The 19749-nt window shown below is 36.6% G+C and overlaps 1 protein-coding gene across 5 annotated transcripts in view; it reads left to right on the forward strand.

The window, feature by feature from the left end:
- The window catches only part of SNCAIP (synuclein alpha interacting protein), a 229901-nt gene that overhangs the window by 162163 nt on the left and 47989 nt on the right, over positions 1-19749 (forward strand). The window lies entirely within an intron of this gene.

Genomic DNA, 19749 nt, shown 5'->3' on the forward strand with positions numbered 1-19749 from the left:
GTAAAATACTTTCAAAAGTATAAAGTGTTATGCAGATTATTGATCAATAGTGTTGTTTTTAATATATTTCCTTAAAGAATGGATGTTCAAAAAAATTATTCTTCAAAAGCCTCATTTTGAATTCCTTCGCAAGCAAACATTTTCATTTCTATTTTCTTTTCTTACTTTTTTAAGGCATTATTGCACAGTGGATAGAAATCTGGCATAGTAACCAGGAGGGTTTCTCTGGGCCAGTCACTTACCCTGTCAGTGCTCTAAAGCACCTAAAACTCTAAATGACAAAGAAGTTGCTAACCAGCATTGGGAGAGTGGTTTTCCTCTCCTTGGAGTTCCTTTACCAATGAAATGACAGTCTAGACCTTATCCTCATTTTCATTTTTATGGTTACTCCTTGTAACTGAATGGGGCTGTTTTTTGAACACCTTAAGACTAAACGGAGACCCAGTAGATAGTCAAATTCATTTGCTCTGGAAAGATCCCTGATCTTCATTTTCTTTGCTTTTTCAGTCATTGCACCAGCGTTGCTCTCTGACCTGTCATACTGGCTGATGGATATGTTTGGCTCAGACAAATGTTAGCATTGTTGCTTTGTCGGCCAGATGAGCAGACAAATGGAAGCTGTAAGCTAATGTTTGCTTCTGCTTAAGGTCTTTCTCTTCCAACGACCTTAAACTCATACTTTAAAATGTGCATGTATGTGTTTAGTATTTTATTTTTCCCCAATTATGTGTAAAAATAGTTTTTAAGATTTGTTTTTTTAAAAACTTGAATTCCACATTCTCTCCTTACCTCCCTCCCTATTCCCCATAAGAGAAGGCAAACAATTTGATATGGGTTATACATGTGCAGTCATGAAAAACATTGGTAAATTAATCATGCTGTGAAAGAAAACAGACCAAAAAAAAAAAACCCAAGAAAAATTAAAAAATTAAAAAAAAAAAGTATGGTTCAATGTGCATTCAGACTCCCTCATTTCTTCCTCTGGAGATGGATAACATTTTTCATCATAAGTCTCTTGGAATTGTCTTGGATCATTGTATTGCCGAGAACAGCCAAGTCATTCACAGTTCAACATACAATGTTGCTATTACTGTATACAGTGTTCTCCTGGTTCTACTCAATTCACTTTACATCAGTTCATGTAAGTCTTTCCAGGTTTTTCTGAAAGTATTCTGCTCACCATTTCTCATAGCACAATGTGTATTCCATCACAATCATATACAACAACTTGTTCAGCCATTCCTCAATGATGGGTACCCCCTCAGTTTCCAATTCTTTACTACCACAAAAGGAGTTGCTAGAAATATTTTTGTACATAGAGGTCCTTTTCTTTTCTGTTTTTTTATCTTTGGGATACAGACCCAAAGTGGTATTGCTCAGTCAAATAAATGTTATGCATGATTTTGTAGCCTTCTGTGCATAGTTCCAAATTGTTTTCCAGAATAGTTGGATTAGTTCACAACTCAACCACCAGTGCATTAGTGTTTTGATTTTTCCACATCCCCTCCAATATTTTCATTTTCCTTTTCTGTTATATTAGCCATTATGGAAGGTGGGTGTGGTACCTCAGAGTTGTTTCAATTTTCATTTCTCTAATTAATAGTGATTTAGAGCATTTTTCATTTGACTGTGAATAACTTTAATTACTTCATCTGAAAACTGGCTGTTCATATCCTTTGACCATTTATCAATTGAGAAATGGCTCTTATTTTTTAAAATTTTACTCAGTTCTCCATATATTTGAGAAATGAGGCCTTTATCAGAGAAATTTGCTGTAAATTTTCCTTCACATTTATGATTATTAACAGTGTATTTTCCTCCATGCTATTTTCCTCCCTATTATTTTCTTCCGTTTGTCCTTCTCTCTCCTCTTTCTCCTTCTGTGTCTCTGTCTCTCTCTTTTCTCTTCTCTCTCTCTTTCTCTCCTTTCACCCTGTCCATCCTTAAAAGTATTTTGGTTCTGACTCCGACATCCTCCAGAGTAATTAGGTGGCACAGGGTGTCCCATTATATCCTAGTATTTTATCAAACACTGGGTTTGGAATCAGGAAAATTCATCTTTATGAGTTCAAATCTAGTTTCAGATACTAATTGTGTGACCCTGGCAAGTTACTTAATCCTATTTGACACAGTTCCACATCTATAAAATGATCTGGAAAAGGAAAAGGCAAATCACTCCAGTGTCTTTGCCAAGAAACCCCTAAAAAGGGATCATGAAGAGTCAGACATGGCTGAAACAAGTGTAAAATAACAACTGCCTCCTTTCTATCAGCCTCCCTCCTCTTACTCCCTTTCCCTCCTACTTTCCTATAGGGTAAGATAGATTTCTATACCCAAATGAGTATATATAGAATATAGAAATATAGAAATAATATAGAAACATATATTATTACCTCTGTGAGTCAGTTCCCATGAGAGTAAGTTTCAAACACTCTCCTCCTACATCTCCCATCTCTCCCCTCCACTGTAGTTCTTTCACACCTCTTTTACATGAGATAATTTATTATATTCTACTCTTTCCACTTCTCTCAGTGCATTTGTCTTTCTCACTCCTTTATTTTATTTTTTTAGATATCATCCCATCATATTCAACTCATACCTATGCCCTCTGTCTATGTATACTCCTTCCAACTGTCCTAATAATGAGAAAGTTCTTTTGAGTTACAAGTATCATCATGTAAACAGATTAACCTTATTGAATGCCTAATGATTTCTCTTTCCTCTTATCTTTTTATGCTTCTCTTGAGTCTTGTATTTGAAAGCCAAAATTTCTCTTCAGCTCTGGTCTTTTCATCAAGTATGCTTGAAAGTAATGTATTTCGTTAAATGCTATTTTTTTCTCCTGAAGGATTATACTGAGTTTTGATGGATAGCTGATTCTTGGTTGTAATCCTAATTCCTTTACCCTCAGGAATATCATATTCTAATTCCCCCAATCCTGTAATGTAGAAGCTGCTAAATCTTCTGTTATCCTGATTGTGACTCCCCAATATTTTAATTGTTTCTTTCCCGCTGCTTGCAATATTTTCTGTTTGACCTAGGTGCTCTAGAAATTGGCTGTAATATTCCTAGGAGATTTCATTTTGGGATCTCTTTCAGGAAGTGACTGGTGAATTCTTTCAATTTCTATTTTACCCTCTGGTCCTAGAAAGTCAGAGCAGTTTCCCTTGATAAATTCTTGAAAGATGATATCTAGCCCTGTTTTTTTAATCATGTTTTTCAGGTAGTCTAGTAATTCTCAAATTATCACTCCTCAGTCTGTTTTCCTGGTGACTTGTTTGTCAAATGAGAGATTTCACATTTTCTTCTATTTTTTTTCATTCTTTTGATTTTCTTTTATTATTTCTTAATATTTCTTGGGGTCATTAGCTTCCACCTGCCCAATTCTAATTTTTAAGAAATTATTTTCTTCAGTGAACTTTTGTACTTCCTTCTCCATGTGGCCAATCATACTTTTTTTTTGTTTGTTTTTTGGTTTGGTTTGGCTTTGATGAAGTAGTTGATATTAAGTGACTTGCCTAGGGTCACACAGCCAGGAAGTATCAAGTATATGAGGCCAAATTTGAACTGAGGTCCTCCTGACTCCAGAGCCAATGCTCTATCTACTACACCCCCAATTCTACTTTTGGAAACATTCTTCTCTTAAGTGGATTTTTGTTCTTCTTTTTACCATTTGCCCTATTCTGGCTTTTGAGGTGTTATTTTCTTCAGTATTTTTTTGCCTCCTTTACCAAGCCACTGACTCCTTTTTCACAATTTTCGTCATCACTCTCATTTCTTTTCTGTTTTTCCTCTACTTCTTCTATTTGATTTTTAGAATACTTTTTGGGCTCTTCCAGGAAATCTTTTGGGGCCTGAGACCAATTTATATTTTCCTTTGAAGCTTTGGATGTAGTAGTTTTGACTTTGTTGTCCTCTTTTGAGTTTGTGTTTTGATTTTCCCTGTCACCACAGCAACTTTCTATGAGCTGGTTCTTTTTTCTAGACTGTTTCTTAACCTTTACCATTATATTAAAGTTGGGCTCTTCTTCTGGGGTGGAAGGGGCACTATACCAAGTTTCAGTTTTTTTGTGCAGCTGTTTTAAGAGCTAACTTTGGGAATCCGCAAGTTTTTGATTTTTCCAAGGTAGTATAGTCTAAGGAGAGGTATATTTGCTACTGTTCTAGCCTGTACTCCCATCTGTGAGTGACCACAAGCACTCTTTTGTGCCCTGAAACTGTAACCAGGGTCCTCTGCTCCCTTGCAGCCACATACCTGCTCCGTGGGACTGCAACCCAGATACATATATGGGCTATGCAACAGAGTTCTGCACCCAGTGCCAACAAAGGGACCTCTATAATCTCGCTCTGACCAGTTGCCTTACCCCCTTGCCATCTTTTAGCTGAGAACTCCTGAAGCTGCTACTGATTCAGTCACCCTCCTCACCTTCCCAACCCCCAACCCCAGACCAAGGCCTGTTGCTTGTTTGCTGGGGCAATGCCTGCAGTAGTGCACTGTACTGTGCTCCACTCTTACCCTGGCATGACAGGCCTTTCCTGCCAACCTTCAAAGTGGTCTCAGGCTGGAAAATTCTTTCATCCTGTCCTATTGTAGATTCTGCCCCTTCAGAACTTGTTTTGAGGCATCATTTAAAATTGTTTGGAGGGGAATTTGAGAGACCTCAGGTGAGTCCCCACCTTTTATCTTCCTTCTTGGCTCCACTCCCACCTACTCCCTTTCTTTTCCCTCTCTTGCTACCACTTCAGAATTTCCTCATCTGTTGGTCCCTGATATCTTTGGGAACAGACAAAGAAAGGGAAGGCAAGTAGTGCTCACCAGGGCTTTCCCTACTCTTCAGAATTCCTCCTGAAGGAATTTTTAGTGAATTTCAATCATAGTCACCTTATAGCCTTCTCCTCTAACAAAACCAAAATTAGCAACTGTAGTTAAGCCCTCATCTTTAGTCTTTCAGATCCTAGAATAAATGGAAAATGGCATATATTAAAAGGGTTCAAGGGAAGATTCATTTAGACTTTCCCTTTCCACCCATCTATTAATACAAATTTTCCTTTTCTAACAAAAAATTACTGACTCCATTCCCTGGATCAAGAAGTAGCCCAAGTCATCTCCAGTTTGAGGTTACTATCTAGCCCTCAGGCCTAGGCACACTAGACACACCTATTTCCCACTGGGTTCCATCTTCCTCTTCTTGTTGTCAGGTAAAGGTATAGGTCAATTATCATTTCCTTCAGAGCCTGAGATATTTACATTGAGGTCTATTTATAAAAGCTTTGGGACCGTGGAACCTGCTTTTAGAACTATTATAGATTTAGGTGTTCAAATAGGAGGAAATATACAAGACTCAGAGTAAAAGTATTCATTAGAGCTTAGATTCCTAATGGCTCTCTTAGTAGAGGTTAAAAAAGTCACTGTATGCTCTACCATGGAAATGATATATTGCTCCTAGTGAAGTCTTTGCTTGGGATAGGAATTGAATTCAGTCTAAAGAAATTTTTTGTTTGTGTTAGAAACCAAAATTTGCTTGATATTTAAATAAAAGAAATTTAGAAGGCTATATTTTTTTCATTTTTGACTTCTAAAGCTAGTTTTCAAATACAGAAGCCCAAATTTCATATTGGGATGGTAATATAAATAGATGACAGCAAGGAATGGGTATTTTTGGCAGCTAACACTGGCATCAAGGCTTGAAAATAAGACCCACACTTATAATAGCAAACTGCACATTATCTCCATAAGGAAGTATTATTTTATCAGCCTCATGAGCCAGATAATTGGCCTCTTTCAGCAATTAACTTAGTCTTGTAATTATAAACTTGTGGATATCAGATTAAAATCAAGGTTTCAGAAGAATATGTTGTATTCCAAAATGTTCCAGGGTCATATAGAATAATGTATCTGTATGATGTATGTAATGTAGGATCCATATAAAAATAGAACAGTTTTCAGTATGACATATGTGATTATCCTAAATATCTGCCTTAACTTTTCATGTGTCCCACAATCTTCCAATTACTAATTCAAAAACTAATAATTACCTTACTTTGTGGTATAGTGAGTCAGGAGAACTGGGTTCAAGTTTTGACTCCACTAAATAGCTTTAGGAGCTTTGTGAAGTCTGAATTTCAGTCGGTTCATCTGCAAAATGGAAATAATTAATGTATTATTTATATCATGTTTTAAAGATTAAATAAGTTAGCAGTTACAAAAACACTTCACAAACTTTGACATGTTAGACTAATGCAAATTATTACCATATATTTAGCACAGCACTCACTTTTAAGTCATTAAGTTTTTAAATATACCCATCCTGTGTCAAGTGTGTATTTGTAGAGTATCTTTTATCTGCATATGTATTTCCCCCAGACCAATACTAGCAGGCCAGATTCAAATTAAATACCTTCCACATCTCAGGGCTTAGGAGTATGGTGACCCCTGCAATCTGGAAATCCACGTAAAAAGTTTTTGGCCCTCTCTTCGTAACAGAGAAGTCTGATTTTTTTTCTTTTATAGGGTGTTTATAATACCTTATTGTAAAATTTGCGTTAAGTATTTGGTCATAGGCTATGTTATACAATATTATACATATTTTTTTTTGCATTTCTGAGATTCTAAACTTTTTCTTTTTCTCCTGTTGGCCTTCGCATGCTTTCTGTGGCTTCTGCAAAACTCCCCCAAAATTCCTCTTCGATTTCTTATGCCAACCTGCATTTTGAAATTGCAGCAGGGAAAAATGTGATATGGAGAGGATAACTACAGATGGTTATGCCCTGTCAACAAATTGTATCAAAACAAGAGAATTGTTGCATCTCGGACCCACCATAGAATATCTACTGTCTTTAATTTCAAGAATGAGTCACAACGTTTAAAATACCAAAAAAAAAATTCAAAACAATTAGAGACTTGGCCATAAGTTAATGAACAAATTCATTTAGATCAAGCATTAGTAAATTCATTACCTCAATAAATATTTTTGTGATTCATGTGCAAAACATTATGCGAGGCACTATAGGAGGCTACAGAAGTAAGATGCAGTTTCTGTTCTCAAGGACCTTAGATGACTCCCCTAACGCATATAACTTTATTTTCCAACGAATTTGTGATAGTTTGATTAATGTATTATTTCTAAAATTAATTTGGGATTTCTAAGAAAAAAATTGTGGCAATATTATTGACTGATTAATTGGTCCTCTGTTTCTGTATATTCTAAACAATTGACCAGTATTCTATTATTTGAATAAGTGAGTTTTATAGCAAACATTTTGGAGACTGAAGTTTAAAAGGAGAGGACCAAACTTTCTGAAAGTTTATCCTGAATTGCACTTAAAAGTTGACTATCGGTTTATTTAATCTTTGCCCAGTTCAAGAAAAATCAGCTTGTTAGGGTTTGGGGAATTTTTTTGTTGGGCATATAGCATACGTAAAGAAGCACCCTCTTGAATAGAAAATCTGTTTTAAGGTCAATACTGGCTGTTGTTGTTGAGACATTTCCTTCATCAAGCCAAAGGACAGAATAGGAAAAAATATTTCATTTTCAGTCTCAGACAGAATACTAGATTTGTGAATAAGGAGAGTGACAACAAAATCAAAATGTTGATCCTTCTTTTGCAATGTCTAGACCCTTCTGTAGCAGGAATTATTTTCATAAGGCACAGACAGAATCCATTTCCATGTAGAGTTCTTAATGGTTCCTGTCAGAACAAAATAGCTAGGGAACATATGGTATCCATTTCCCTGTATCACTTGGAAAAAATTTCACATGTAAATAAAACCAACATAAAAGTGTAGCCCTTTGAACCCAGGATCTTATACAATACATAAATATATTGGTACAATGTGCTCTTTGTGTTGACCCACTGAGTTACGTGCTTTTAATTTTTTTATTACATCCTGAGATGCACATTTTCAAGATTTTCCAAAGCTATTGATGTAGTTGGAGGCATTTGTTACAAATCTTCAGGTAGAAATATGTGCATTAGCAATGCATGTGAATATCATTTTCCCCTATAGAAAATGGGGAATATAATGGTGGTGTTATTCAACTGTGTCTGCCTCTTCATGAGCTTGTTTGGGATTTTCTTGACAAAAATAGTGAAATGGTTTGCCATTTCTTTCTCCAGCTCATTTTTCAGCTGAGGAAACTAAGGCAAAAAGTGTTAAGCGGCTTGCCCAGGCTCACATAGCTAGTGTCTGAGGCCAGATTTGAACTCGGGAAGATGTCTTCTCTGTGCTCCATGGAGCCACCTCACTGGGGGCATTATAAACAGACCACAAGCTTCTTTGAATGTTGTAAATTAGACATTATGAGAGATAGCATTAAATAGGGAAAACATATCAGATTTGAATTCAGGAGACCTGAGTTCAGATTGCACCTCTGATGGTTTCTATCTGTATGTGCTAAGGAAAGTCAGTTAATTTCTCTTTGCCTTCTTGGTCTCCTCTCCTTCTGGACATTTTCTTTCCTCTGACTACTACTTTCACTACTTTTTCCTGATTTTCCTGCTACCTTTCTAACATTCCTCCTCAGTTTCTTTAGCTGATCATATCATTCCTGCTAACTCTGAGTTTACCCAAAGTTTCTTCCTGGATTCTCTCCTCTTCTTTCTATACACTCTCTCACTTGGTTACCTCAGCAGCTCCCAGGGACTGAATTGTTATTTCAGCAGGTGACTCTCAAATCTATATAACCAGCCTTAGAATCTCTTCTCAGCCCTAGTCCCATGTCACAAACTCCTTATTGAACTTTCTGAACTGAGAAAGCCTCACAGACGTCTCAATCAGCATGTCTAAAACATAACTGTTTATCTTTTTAATGTTTTATGTGAACTGATTTTTAAATGTTTATAATAAATTCAACATATTGCTTTTTAAAACTGTCCTTGTCTGTGTTTCCCTCTGAAATCCTTTTATTCTCTTCCATCCATTTTAAATATGCTTCAATAACAGTTTTGTATTTAATTTCCTCCCTTTTATCTCTTTTATTTTAAATGGTATTTTATTTTCCCCAATTACATATCAAGAAAAATTTTTGCATTTATTTTTACAAGATTTTGAATTTTAAAGTTTTTCTTCTTCCCTCTCTTTCCTCCCTTTTCCCAAAAATGGTAGGCAGTTTTATATAGTTTATGCATGTGCTATCATGTAAAACATATTTTCATGGTAGTGACAGTTGTGGAAGAAGAAATAGATCAACATTTCCTCCCTTTTCTGAGCAACACTATTACTTACTTTCCCCACTCCTCACATCCAAGTCTCCTTCTCTCTCAATAAGAAAAAAACACAATCCAAAAAAAAAATAGCCAAAGTCAAGCCAAACAAATCCTTGCATTTGCCTTGTCCAAAAACATTATCTCATTCTATACTTTGGATCTATCACCAGAGCTCATTAGCTAAAGTGGCAGAGGATAGAGTGCGTGACTTGGAGTTAGGATGACTTGAATTCAAATTCTGACTCAGATACTAGCTGTGCGACCTGTAGACAAGTCCCTTAACTTCTCTCAGCCTCAGTTTCCTTGTCTGTAAGATAGAGATAATAAAAGTACCTACATCCCGAAGTTGTCATGAGGATGACATAAAATAACTTATGTAAAGTGCTTTGCAAACCTTGGCGTGTTATACAAATGCTATTATAATTATTGTTATTAATTCCCCCCCCCCCAAAAAAAACACTCCTCTTCCAAATTTCTGTTTCTTTCAAAGGAAATTCTTCTAATTTCCCTGGTTTGCAACATCATCATCATCCTTGACCGCTTATTCTCCCTCATCTCCCGTACTCAATCAGTTGTCAAATAATGTTGCTTCTTAATTTCACAAGATCTTTCTTGTAAATCCCCTTCTCACCTCTCACACACCCACCACTGTAGTTCAGGTCCTCATCACCTCTCAGCTGCTCTATTGGAATGATTTCTTAAATGGTTTCTCCACTTCAAGTCTCTCCCTTCTCCAATCCATCCTCTGTAAAATGACTAAAGTTATTGTCTTTTTATCATGAATTTAATAAACATGAACAGACATGAGCCTCTCAGTATACAAAGAAAAAACAAGAAGGGGTTAAAAACTGCTTATTATGTTCAATTTGGTTTTTCCCTCACTAGTTAAGTCTTTAAAAAAATTCAAATGACATTGTAGTTTCAGCACTGCTGTACTCATATGTGTCCCTTTCAGAATTTCATTTTGCTCTCTTCTTTTTTAATAATTCATTGATGATTTTTCTTTATTTTCTTTCTTTCCTTTTTAATCACTACCACTATCCCTAAATTTTCCTATTCTCCCCAAAAATAGAACATGAAAGGTCCCCCTTGTAAAAATTAATCAAACTCATACAAAACAGATTATCCTTTATGTCTGAAAAGGCATATGTCATTTTGTACCTTTTGCTCATCACTTCTGTGCCAAGTGGGAAGCATTAGGTCATTATCTGAAGTTGTAATCAGTCAATGCTCCGATCGTAGTTCTCAAGTCTTTCACAGTTGGTTTTCTTTACAATGTTATAATTGTGCAAGCTGTGCTAGTTCTCACTTGATTTTGCATGAGGTCATACAAGTCCACCCAAGTTTCTCTGAATCAGTTCCTTTTGTCATTTCTAAAAATGAAAATATTTCCATTTCATTCACGTCATAATTTCTTAAGGTATTCTCCAACTGATAAGCATTCCCTTAGTTTCCAAGTCTTTGATATGAGAAAAAGTGCTACTATAAATATTTTTCTACACTTGAGTAATTTTTCCTCTTTCTTTGACCCTTTAGAGTTAATAGTCTAATAGTAGGATCACTGATTGACTTTGGGATACATAGCTCCAAATTGTTTTCCAGACTGGCTGGGCCACTTTACAGTACATTAATGAGCCTGTCCTCCCATAGCCCTTCCAAGAACCATCATTTTCATTTTTTTGTCATCTTGGTCAATGTGTTTGGTGGAAAGGGCAACCTCAAAGTTGTCTTAATTTGAATTTCCCTTTTAATTAGTGATTTGAGGCTTTTTTTCGTAGGATTGTTAATACTCTACATTTCTTCTCTTGAGAACTATCTGTTCATATTTCATTGGGGGAATTTGTTCTATATTTGTACCAATCATCCATAGCTTTTAAATATAAGACCTTTATTGGAGGAATTTCCTACAATGATTTTCCCCCATTAACTGTTAACTATTTTTATTCCAATTCTAAGTGCACTGATTTTATTTGTGCAGAAACATTTCAACTTTATTTGATCACCTGTCATCCTATCACTTGAGAACTCTTTATCCACATTTGTGAAAGTTATATCTGTCCATGCTCTTCTAATTTGTTCATGATATGAAATTTTATATAGAGATATTGTATTCATTTGACATTTGTTGTGGGACATAGTGTGAGATATTGTTCTAATTCCTAATTTCTTCCAGATTGTTTTCCAGCTTTCCCAGTACGTTTTGCCCCAGTATAATTGGAGTCCTTGGGCTTATGGAAAAATATGCTACTATCTTTAATAGTTTCTGGGTCTTGTGTACCTTGTTTATTTCACTGATCAACTTTTGGGAGGACTTTGGGAGGGGGGGTTAGGATAAAGATAGGGACAAGATCTTTATAAGATTTAGTTTTATAGAAAACTTCTAAGTGAGGAAGCTCTCTCTACCAATGCAGATTGGCACTGTCTCTGCAATTTATTTTTTTTTTATTTTTCATTTTTAACACAGTTCATATCACATAAAACAATTCCAACTTTTGGTCAGGTGACACTTCTTTTAAAGCATTTACAAATGAATTTTTTTAACCTTAACCAACTGAGACACAAATAATAACTATGTATGCTAACTTCATAAGCCCTTGACCTAATTGTCTCCACACTATTACTAAGAATTAAAGGACCCGAACTTATTTAAAGTCCTAAGTTTAAAGTCCTAAGCCTAATAGCTTAATTTTAGACTTAACCTCAGATGCTCCTCTATCAACAATCTATAATTTAATATATCTGGTATTAAGCTTACAAACCTTTTGACTGTAGGAAATTGCCACTAAGAGTAGGGGCATTGCACGGAAACAATATCTCCCCAACTTCATGTCAATTCCAGGAAAGAGTAAATTGTCAACTTGCATTCAGTCAGGCTTAAAGTCTGCCAGGTGTCAGTGGGGAAATTGTCAAGAGAATCCTACCTCAGCCCAGGCTGAACAGCCACTCTTTCACCCATCCCATGAGATCACCTTTTTCAGTTCATACCAGTATCTCATAGGCTTACTGGCATCATGAACTGGAGGCTCAAACCGCCTTTCTTGCTATCCATACCTGGAGTTAGACATAGAATAGTCAGTTAATATTCCCATAGCATCTTAAAATAGCAAGTTCCAATAACCAGGTTTCAGATATGACTATAATTTCATATTGGCTAAAGAACATCTTTTGAGACAAGTCTTAAGTGGCTTACATGCCTTTCTATACGTGTTCTAGTTCCTGCTTAAATAATCATAAAATCAAATTTATCATCAAAACCTTAATTTTTTCATCAATACCAAATTTTATTCAAAGTTACCTGCTTCTAGGAAACTTTGATTAAAATTCTTTTCCCCAAACTAAAGATGTCTCTGATCTATTCTCAGTAATTAATTGAGCCAATTGTTTTAATACTAACTGTGTTTACATCACTTTGTAATATGTCCAATTTTTCTCCCCATCTCTGCCCTCCCTCCACCACTATTACCTTGCATTCTGATTACCGCTTCCCTCAATGAGTCCTCCCTTATATCACACCCCACCCTTCCCTTATCCCTATCTTCTCTCTTTTCTTGTAGGGCAAGATAAATTTCTATATCCCATTACCTGTGTTTCTTATTTTGCAGTTATATGCAATAATAATTCTCAACATTCCTTTCTAATACTTTGAATTCCAACTTCTCTCCCTCCCTCCCTCCCTACTCATCCCCACTGAGAAGGTAAGCAATTCAATACTGACTAAATATGTGTCATTTTGCAAAAGACTTTCATAATAATCATGTTATGTAATACTTACTATATTGCCCTTTATCCTACTCTATCCTCCCTTATTTTTTTATTCCCTCATTTGAACTTGTCCCTTCCCAAAAGTCGTTATTCCTAGTTACTCCCTTCTCCCATTTGCCCTCCCTTCTATCATTCTTCTCACCCCACTTGTCACCTCCTCCCCTACTTTCCTGTAGTGTAAGATAGATTTTCATACCAAATTTAGTGAGCATGTTATTTCCTCCTTAAGCCATATGTGGAGAAAGTAACTTCACTTTTTCCCTGTCCCTTTCTCCCTTTTCTCCTCCATTAAACAAGATTTTTCTTTTCTCTTTTATGAGTTATAGCCTGCCCCATTCCCTTTCTCCCTTTCTCCTCCCAGTATTTTCTTTGCCCACCCCTTAATTTTTATTTTATTTTTTTTGTGGATATCATCTCTTCTGATTCAACACAGCCTGTACTCTGTGTGTGTGTGTGTGTGTGTGTGTGTGTGTGTGTGTGTACAATCCATCCACCTACCCAAACACTAAGAAAAGTCTCAAGAGTTATAAATATTTTCTTTCCATGTAGGAATGTAAAGTTCAGCTTTAGAAAGTCTTTTATGATTTCTCCTTTCTGTTTACCTTTTCATGCTTCTCCTGATTCTTGTGTTTGAAAGTTAAATTTTCTCTTCAGTTCTGGTCTTTTCATCATGAATGCTGGAAAGTCCTCTATGTCATTGAATGACCTTTTATTCCCTTGAAGTATTATACTCAGTTTTGCTGGGTAGGTGATTCTTGATTTTAATACCAGTTCCTTTGACTTCTGGAATATCCTGTTCCAAGCCCTAAGATCCGTTAATGTTGAAGCTGCCAGATTCTGTGTTATCTTGATTGTATTTCCACAATACTAGAATTGTTTCTTTCTAGCTGCTTGCAGTAGTTTCTCCTTGACCTGGGAACTCTGAAATTTGGCTACAATATTCCTAGGAGTTTCTCTTTTCAGGTCTCTTTCAGGAGGTGATCTGTGGATTCGTTTAATATTTATTTTGCCCTCTGGTTCTAGAATATCAGGACAGTTTTCTTTGATAATTTCATGGAAGATAATGTCTAGGCTCTTTTTTTGATCCTGGCTTTCAGGTAGTCCCATAATTTTTATATTGTCTCTCCTGGATCTATTTTCCAGGTCAGTTGTTTTTCCAATGAGATGTTTCACATTATTACTTTTGGTTTTGTTTTTTAACTGTTTGATTTATCTCATAGTCATTCATTTCCCTGAACTCAATTCTCTCTTTCAACACACTATTTTCTTCAGTGAACTTTTGAACCTTCTCCTCCATTTGACTCATTCTGCTTTTTAATGCCTCCTTCTCCTCATTGGTTTTTTGAATCTCTTTCTCCAATTGAGTTAGTCTCTTTTTAAAGGTGTTATTTTCCTTAGCATTTTTTTGGTTCTCCTTTGGCAAGTTGCTAACTCACTTTTCAAGCTCTTCCATTGCCTGAGCCTACTTTAAGTTCACTTTGGATCCCTGGGGGCAGGGGTCTTCATTTCCTGTGAGAGTAAACCTTATTCTTTCTCATCCAAAAGGATGGGAGGAGACACCTGTTCACCAAGAAAGTAAACTTCTGTGGTCTAATTTTTTGGGGCATTTTCCCAGCCAGTTACTTGACTTCTGAATCCTTTGTCAAGAGATTCAGCTCAGCTGCTTGATTCCCCTGGGCTTTGGGTGGGGTCGGGGTCATCACTCAGGGCTGAGGTTTAGATCAACTGCTCCCTACCACCAGAGGCTTTAAGCTGAGCTGCCTGGACAATGGACCCAAGTTGCTTCTGTGCCACTGTAGCTGCCTGCAGTCTGCTGGTGCTGCTGCCTCTGCTGTTCTCTGGGGCTATTGCTGGAGGAACCCCTTCTCCTCTCGCTCATCTGGGAGAGCCCTCCCACACTCATCTTTGGAGCTTTCTTTGTCTTCCTTCCCTGCTGGGAATTCTGCCCTGGAGTCCTGTTCTGGTCCTGTTCCTCCCTGTTCTGTGGCCAGGGCTGGGCTCCACTCTGCTCAGTGTCCCGTGAGATAGACCTTTCCTGTCAGCCTTCCAGGTTACCTTTGGCTGGAAACCTCTTTCACTCTTTTGTTCTATGACTTCTGCTGCTCTAGAATTTGTTGAGAGTCATTTTTTACAAGTATTTTGTGGGCTGTGGGGGAAGCATTAGAGTATATGCGTCTTTCTAGTTCACCATCTTGGCTCCTCGCCCCTTCTCTGCAATTTAAAATCTTAGTTGCTTAGAGAGCAAGCATTGAAAGGTTAAGTGACTTGCACAGGGTCACATAGCTAGCATATTCCAGAAGTAGGACTTGAAACCAGGTTTTCCTGGCTCTTAGGTTAGCTCTCTATTCATTGAATCAGTATACATTATTTCACTGATTTTTTATAGAAATGTAAAAGTTTTGATGATTATTGTTTTGAGGTATAGTTAGAGGTCTGGTGCTGCTAGGACCCTTTCTTTTTCACTTTTTGTAATTATTTCCCTTGAGATTTTAAATTATATATTCCTTCAAATGAATGTTGCTATTTTTTTTTCTAGTTTGATAAAGGAACTATACCTGGCATTTAATAAATACTTGTTGATTTGATAGTTTGTAATGGTACCAAATCTATAAATTCATTTAGGTAGTATTACAGTGTGTATTTTATTGGTATTTCCCCATCATGAGCAGTTAACATGATTACTGCTTTGTCATAGACTTTGAGGTGTGGTCCTTATTAATAGGCCCCTTTTCCTTTCTTTTCCATCATGTCCCTTCTGATCCTTGACTTTATTTTCTCTCCAGAATTTTGTTCTAAAATTACAAATGGTTCAAAAGTGAATGAAAGGAAAGTAAGTGGAGGCAAACATTGTAGGGGAAAAATTTCCCTAAGATTTTAATGGAGAAAGGGACAAGAGCTAGGACAATGGCTTGAGGGGAAAGAAAGATTTAGTGAAAGTTTTTTAAAGTATGGCAGGAGAGAAACTTGAGCATTTTTGTGAGCAAGGGAATGAAAACAGGAAGAATTTGGAGAGACATTATACACAGTTTTTAAAAAATACTGTATCCAGGAAGTAAGCCTAAAAAAAGTACCTCTTCAACATCTAGAAACACATCCTCAGAAGTGACTTGGAAAGAAATGAAGCAGGAGATGAAAAGTGAAATTATAACTGAAATAATAGCTCTGGAGGAAAGATTTAGAAGGATTAAATGGCTAAGATGAAGGTAGAAGACATTACAAAAATGATTATTCAGTTCCCTTTTTTCATTATAGTTTTTAGGAGCTCTGCTAGGTCAGTATATACAGAGTAGATGTAAGTAATCCAAAAAGAGAAGGCATGTAGCTGGAGGGACCAGAAAGGTCTCCTATAGAAGATGACATTTGTACTGAGTCTTGAAGGAAACCAGAGAAATTAACAGGTAAAGGTCAAGAAGCAGAGCATTCTAGGCACAAAAGATAGGCAGTACAAAGACCCAGAAAGGAGAGATGGCTGTTGTTTGTCCTGTGTTCTTGAAGAGGACCATGACATCAAGAAGATGATGCCATGACTTGCGAGTGAATTGGATTTAAGTGAGTCAGATTGTGCAAAGCCACCAACCTCACTTTCTTCTCCAGAGCCATATGGGTCCAGTGACCAGATTAGAGATCAGGAAAACTGGAGATGGCCCCTGATGAGAAATAGAGTTTCTTGTTAAAGGAGTTGCAAGTTGGTCAGCATAGCTGAATTATACAATTTGTGGAGGGGAATAACATATAAGGTAACCAGAAATGTAAGAAGGGGCCATGTTCTGAAGAACTTTGCATACCAGAAGATTTATATTGGATTTAGGAAGGCAATAGGGACGTAACAGAGCTCACCGAGCAGCAAATGATAGTGTCAAATATAATTTTAGAAAAATCACCTTGTAAGTAGAATGGAGGACATATCTCAGTGGGGAGACATTGGAGGCAGGAGCCCAGTTAAAAGGCTATTAACAGCATTTTAGTTGAGAGGTAATGAGGGCCTGAATTAGGATTGTCATTGTATAAATGGAGGGAAGGTATTGTATGTGACAGATCTTGTAATGGTAGAAATGACAAGTTTTGGCAATAAATTAAAATGTGGAGTGAGACTGAAGAATTGAGAATGATCCTATCGTTTCAAGGTTGGGTGCCAGGGGAGATTATGGTACTGTCAAGAGCAAAGAAGGAAGTTTGGGAAGGGAGAATTTGAGAGGAAAATTAGTGAGTTTTGTTTTAGACATATTGAGTTTGAGATACATGTAGGACATACACTTTGAGATGTCCAAGAGGCATTTTGATGTGTGAATATAGCTCACCGGAGACACTAGGTCTCTATATATTTAAAGAATCATCTGCATAGTGATGATAATTGAACCCATGGGAGCTAATGAGATCACCACGTGAAAAAGTACAGAGCAAAAATAGAAGACTTATGAATTCTGACCAATACAATGGTGAATCATGATTCCAGAAAACCTCTTGATAAAAAGGTAATGGACTATCAATTTTGAATGAGACATACATTTTGAGACATGGCCAATGTGTGAATTTATTTCATTTTTCTCTCATCTGTTAGAATGGAAGATTTTTTGTGAGGAGGAAAAGAAATATTAGGAATAGTGATACCCCAAAGGGAGAAGAAAAAAGTTTGCTAATGAAACAATTAAAAATTGTACAGAAGAGAACAGAAGGAACTCAGAGAGAGTTTCAGACAAGCAGAACAGCCTTGACACTAATATATTAAATTTATAAGTTTTTAAAAATATGTTCTTTGTAATAGAATTTCAGTTACAAAAGCAATCCATTTTTTCTGATCTTTTTTATATGGAAATGTTCATGTTTGTTGATGTTTGTCTTTTGGAATAACTTACAATTAAAATTTTGAAATAAAAGAAAGAACCTTTCATTAATTTTATATAAGGGCATAATGTTAACTTAGATACCAGTCAGCAAAGTTGAGGAGAGCCAAGTAACAGGATAATATTATACTGTGAATCTTTTCCCTTTCATTTTTCCCTCCTAGAACAATAGTCCAGGCTTCCTCCAAACCATTCCTAGAGTCTCTACATGAATTGAGATAAGTCTAAGAAAATCAATCATTTAATGAACATTTATTAAATGACATTGTGGCAAGCACTGAAATAATTCACATCCCTTGTCCTGGCTTCAGAACTTGTCTTCTTTTTTTAATATGTTAGAATAGTATCCAAGAAGTCCCCCATTTCACTCTCACTAGATTAGAAAATGCATAAGAATTTGCACAATACTCACACATAGATTGAAGCTATCTGTCTCTAAGAACCCCCTCAGAACTGGGCCCACACTCTATTCCTACTCTGTTGCTCTAAGTTTTGAACTATTAGCCCAGAGTTACATAGAATTACATGTTTGGAATGAGCCATGAAAGTTGATTTATTGAATTATTAACTCAAAAAACCTTCACCTTAGCCAGATTTGGAAAGAACATGGAAAAACTAGCTCAACCGGAAGTCACAACCTGTCTTTCTCATCATGATTTTATCTTCCAGTTACTCCTTGAAAAAGACTGATAGGTACCTAGCTCCTGTGAGGGCAGACCTGAAGAGCTTGTCATTTCACTCTTGTTGGGCACTATACATAATGGATAAGTAGCTATGTTTCTGGGAAAGTTGCTAGCTCTTTGTCCAACGGAGTTTAAAATAGTCAAGTAATGGTAGCTATCAAAACCTCACTGCTTATGCTTTTCTCTCACTAAATCATTCATCCTCTAGTAGTCCCAACTCCATTAATTCCACCCTTTATTCCACTTGACTTGCCTACTAACTTAAAATATCTAGTGTAGGGCAAAAGAAGAGGGAACTGTTCTGAAAGAGAGATGCTGTCCCACAAGGATGGCAACTCTCAGAGGGGAACATATGCCAGCAGGGTACAGCATCAGGAGAACTCCCTCCTCATTACCCCCACCTCCATGGACAGATCAGTGACTCAGATATTTAAAAAACTGTACCTGATTCACGAGCCACTCAGGACACATAAACTTATATAAAGTTTTAGACAAAAGGCTGACATAGTGCTTATGGGAAGCTGTTCTATCATTCATGGGGCAAAACAGCAGAGTAGTTTGGACTACGGAAATCAGGGTATTTTCTGAGATAACTGATAAGGAAGGAGGATCAGGGACCCAGGAAACTTAACTCTATGCTACAGCAAGCCAAGTGGTTGAAGAGGGAGTAATAATCCCCAGTCTCCAACTCAGTTGAGCTTTAGGGTACATGCATGATAGTGTTGGTGTCATATTAGTCAAACTGGTTTTGGCCAACTCACATACACCATCATGGATTTAGAGTTGGAAGGAAACTTAGACTCCATTTCAAAGTGAGGAACCTGCTAATTCATCTGCCTCCATATTTTGCAGAAGAGGCAAGTGAGGTCCAGAAAAATAAAGTGACAACTGTATAACACAAGTGTCAGAAATCAATTCAATCCTAGGTCTTCTGAGTCCAAGTCCATTGCATTTTTTACTGTATCACACTATTGGTTATATATTACTTTCTAAATAATATTGTCTCCTTAGGGTGTGTACCATTTTTCCAAATTAGATTATATATTTTAGGACCACAACAGTCCAAGTCTTCTAATTCTATTATGTATCATTCTTCTTCAAATACATAGAATAATAGTCCTCTCCCTACCATGAGTGTACAGTAAATTGTGTGAGATGACTTAATACAACCCTCCAAAATAGATAATCAACTACTCTATTTTCAAAATTTCTCTACTCACAAAATCCCTCTCCATCTTTTCTCTATTAGTGATTTG

Source organism: Notamacropus eugenii, chromosome 3 (assembly GCF_028372415.1).
Source record: "Notamacropus eugenii isolate mMacEug1 chromosome 3, mMacEug1.pri_v2, whole genome shotgun sequence".
Taxonomy (NCBI): domain Eukaryota; kingdom Metazoa; phylum Chordata; class Mammalia; order Diprotodontia; family Macropodidae; genus Notamacropus; species Notamacropus eugenii.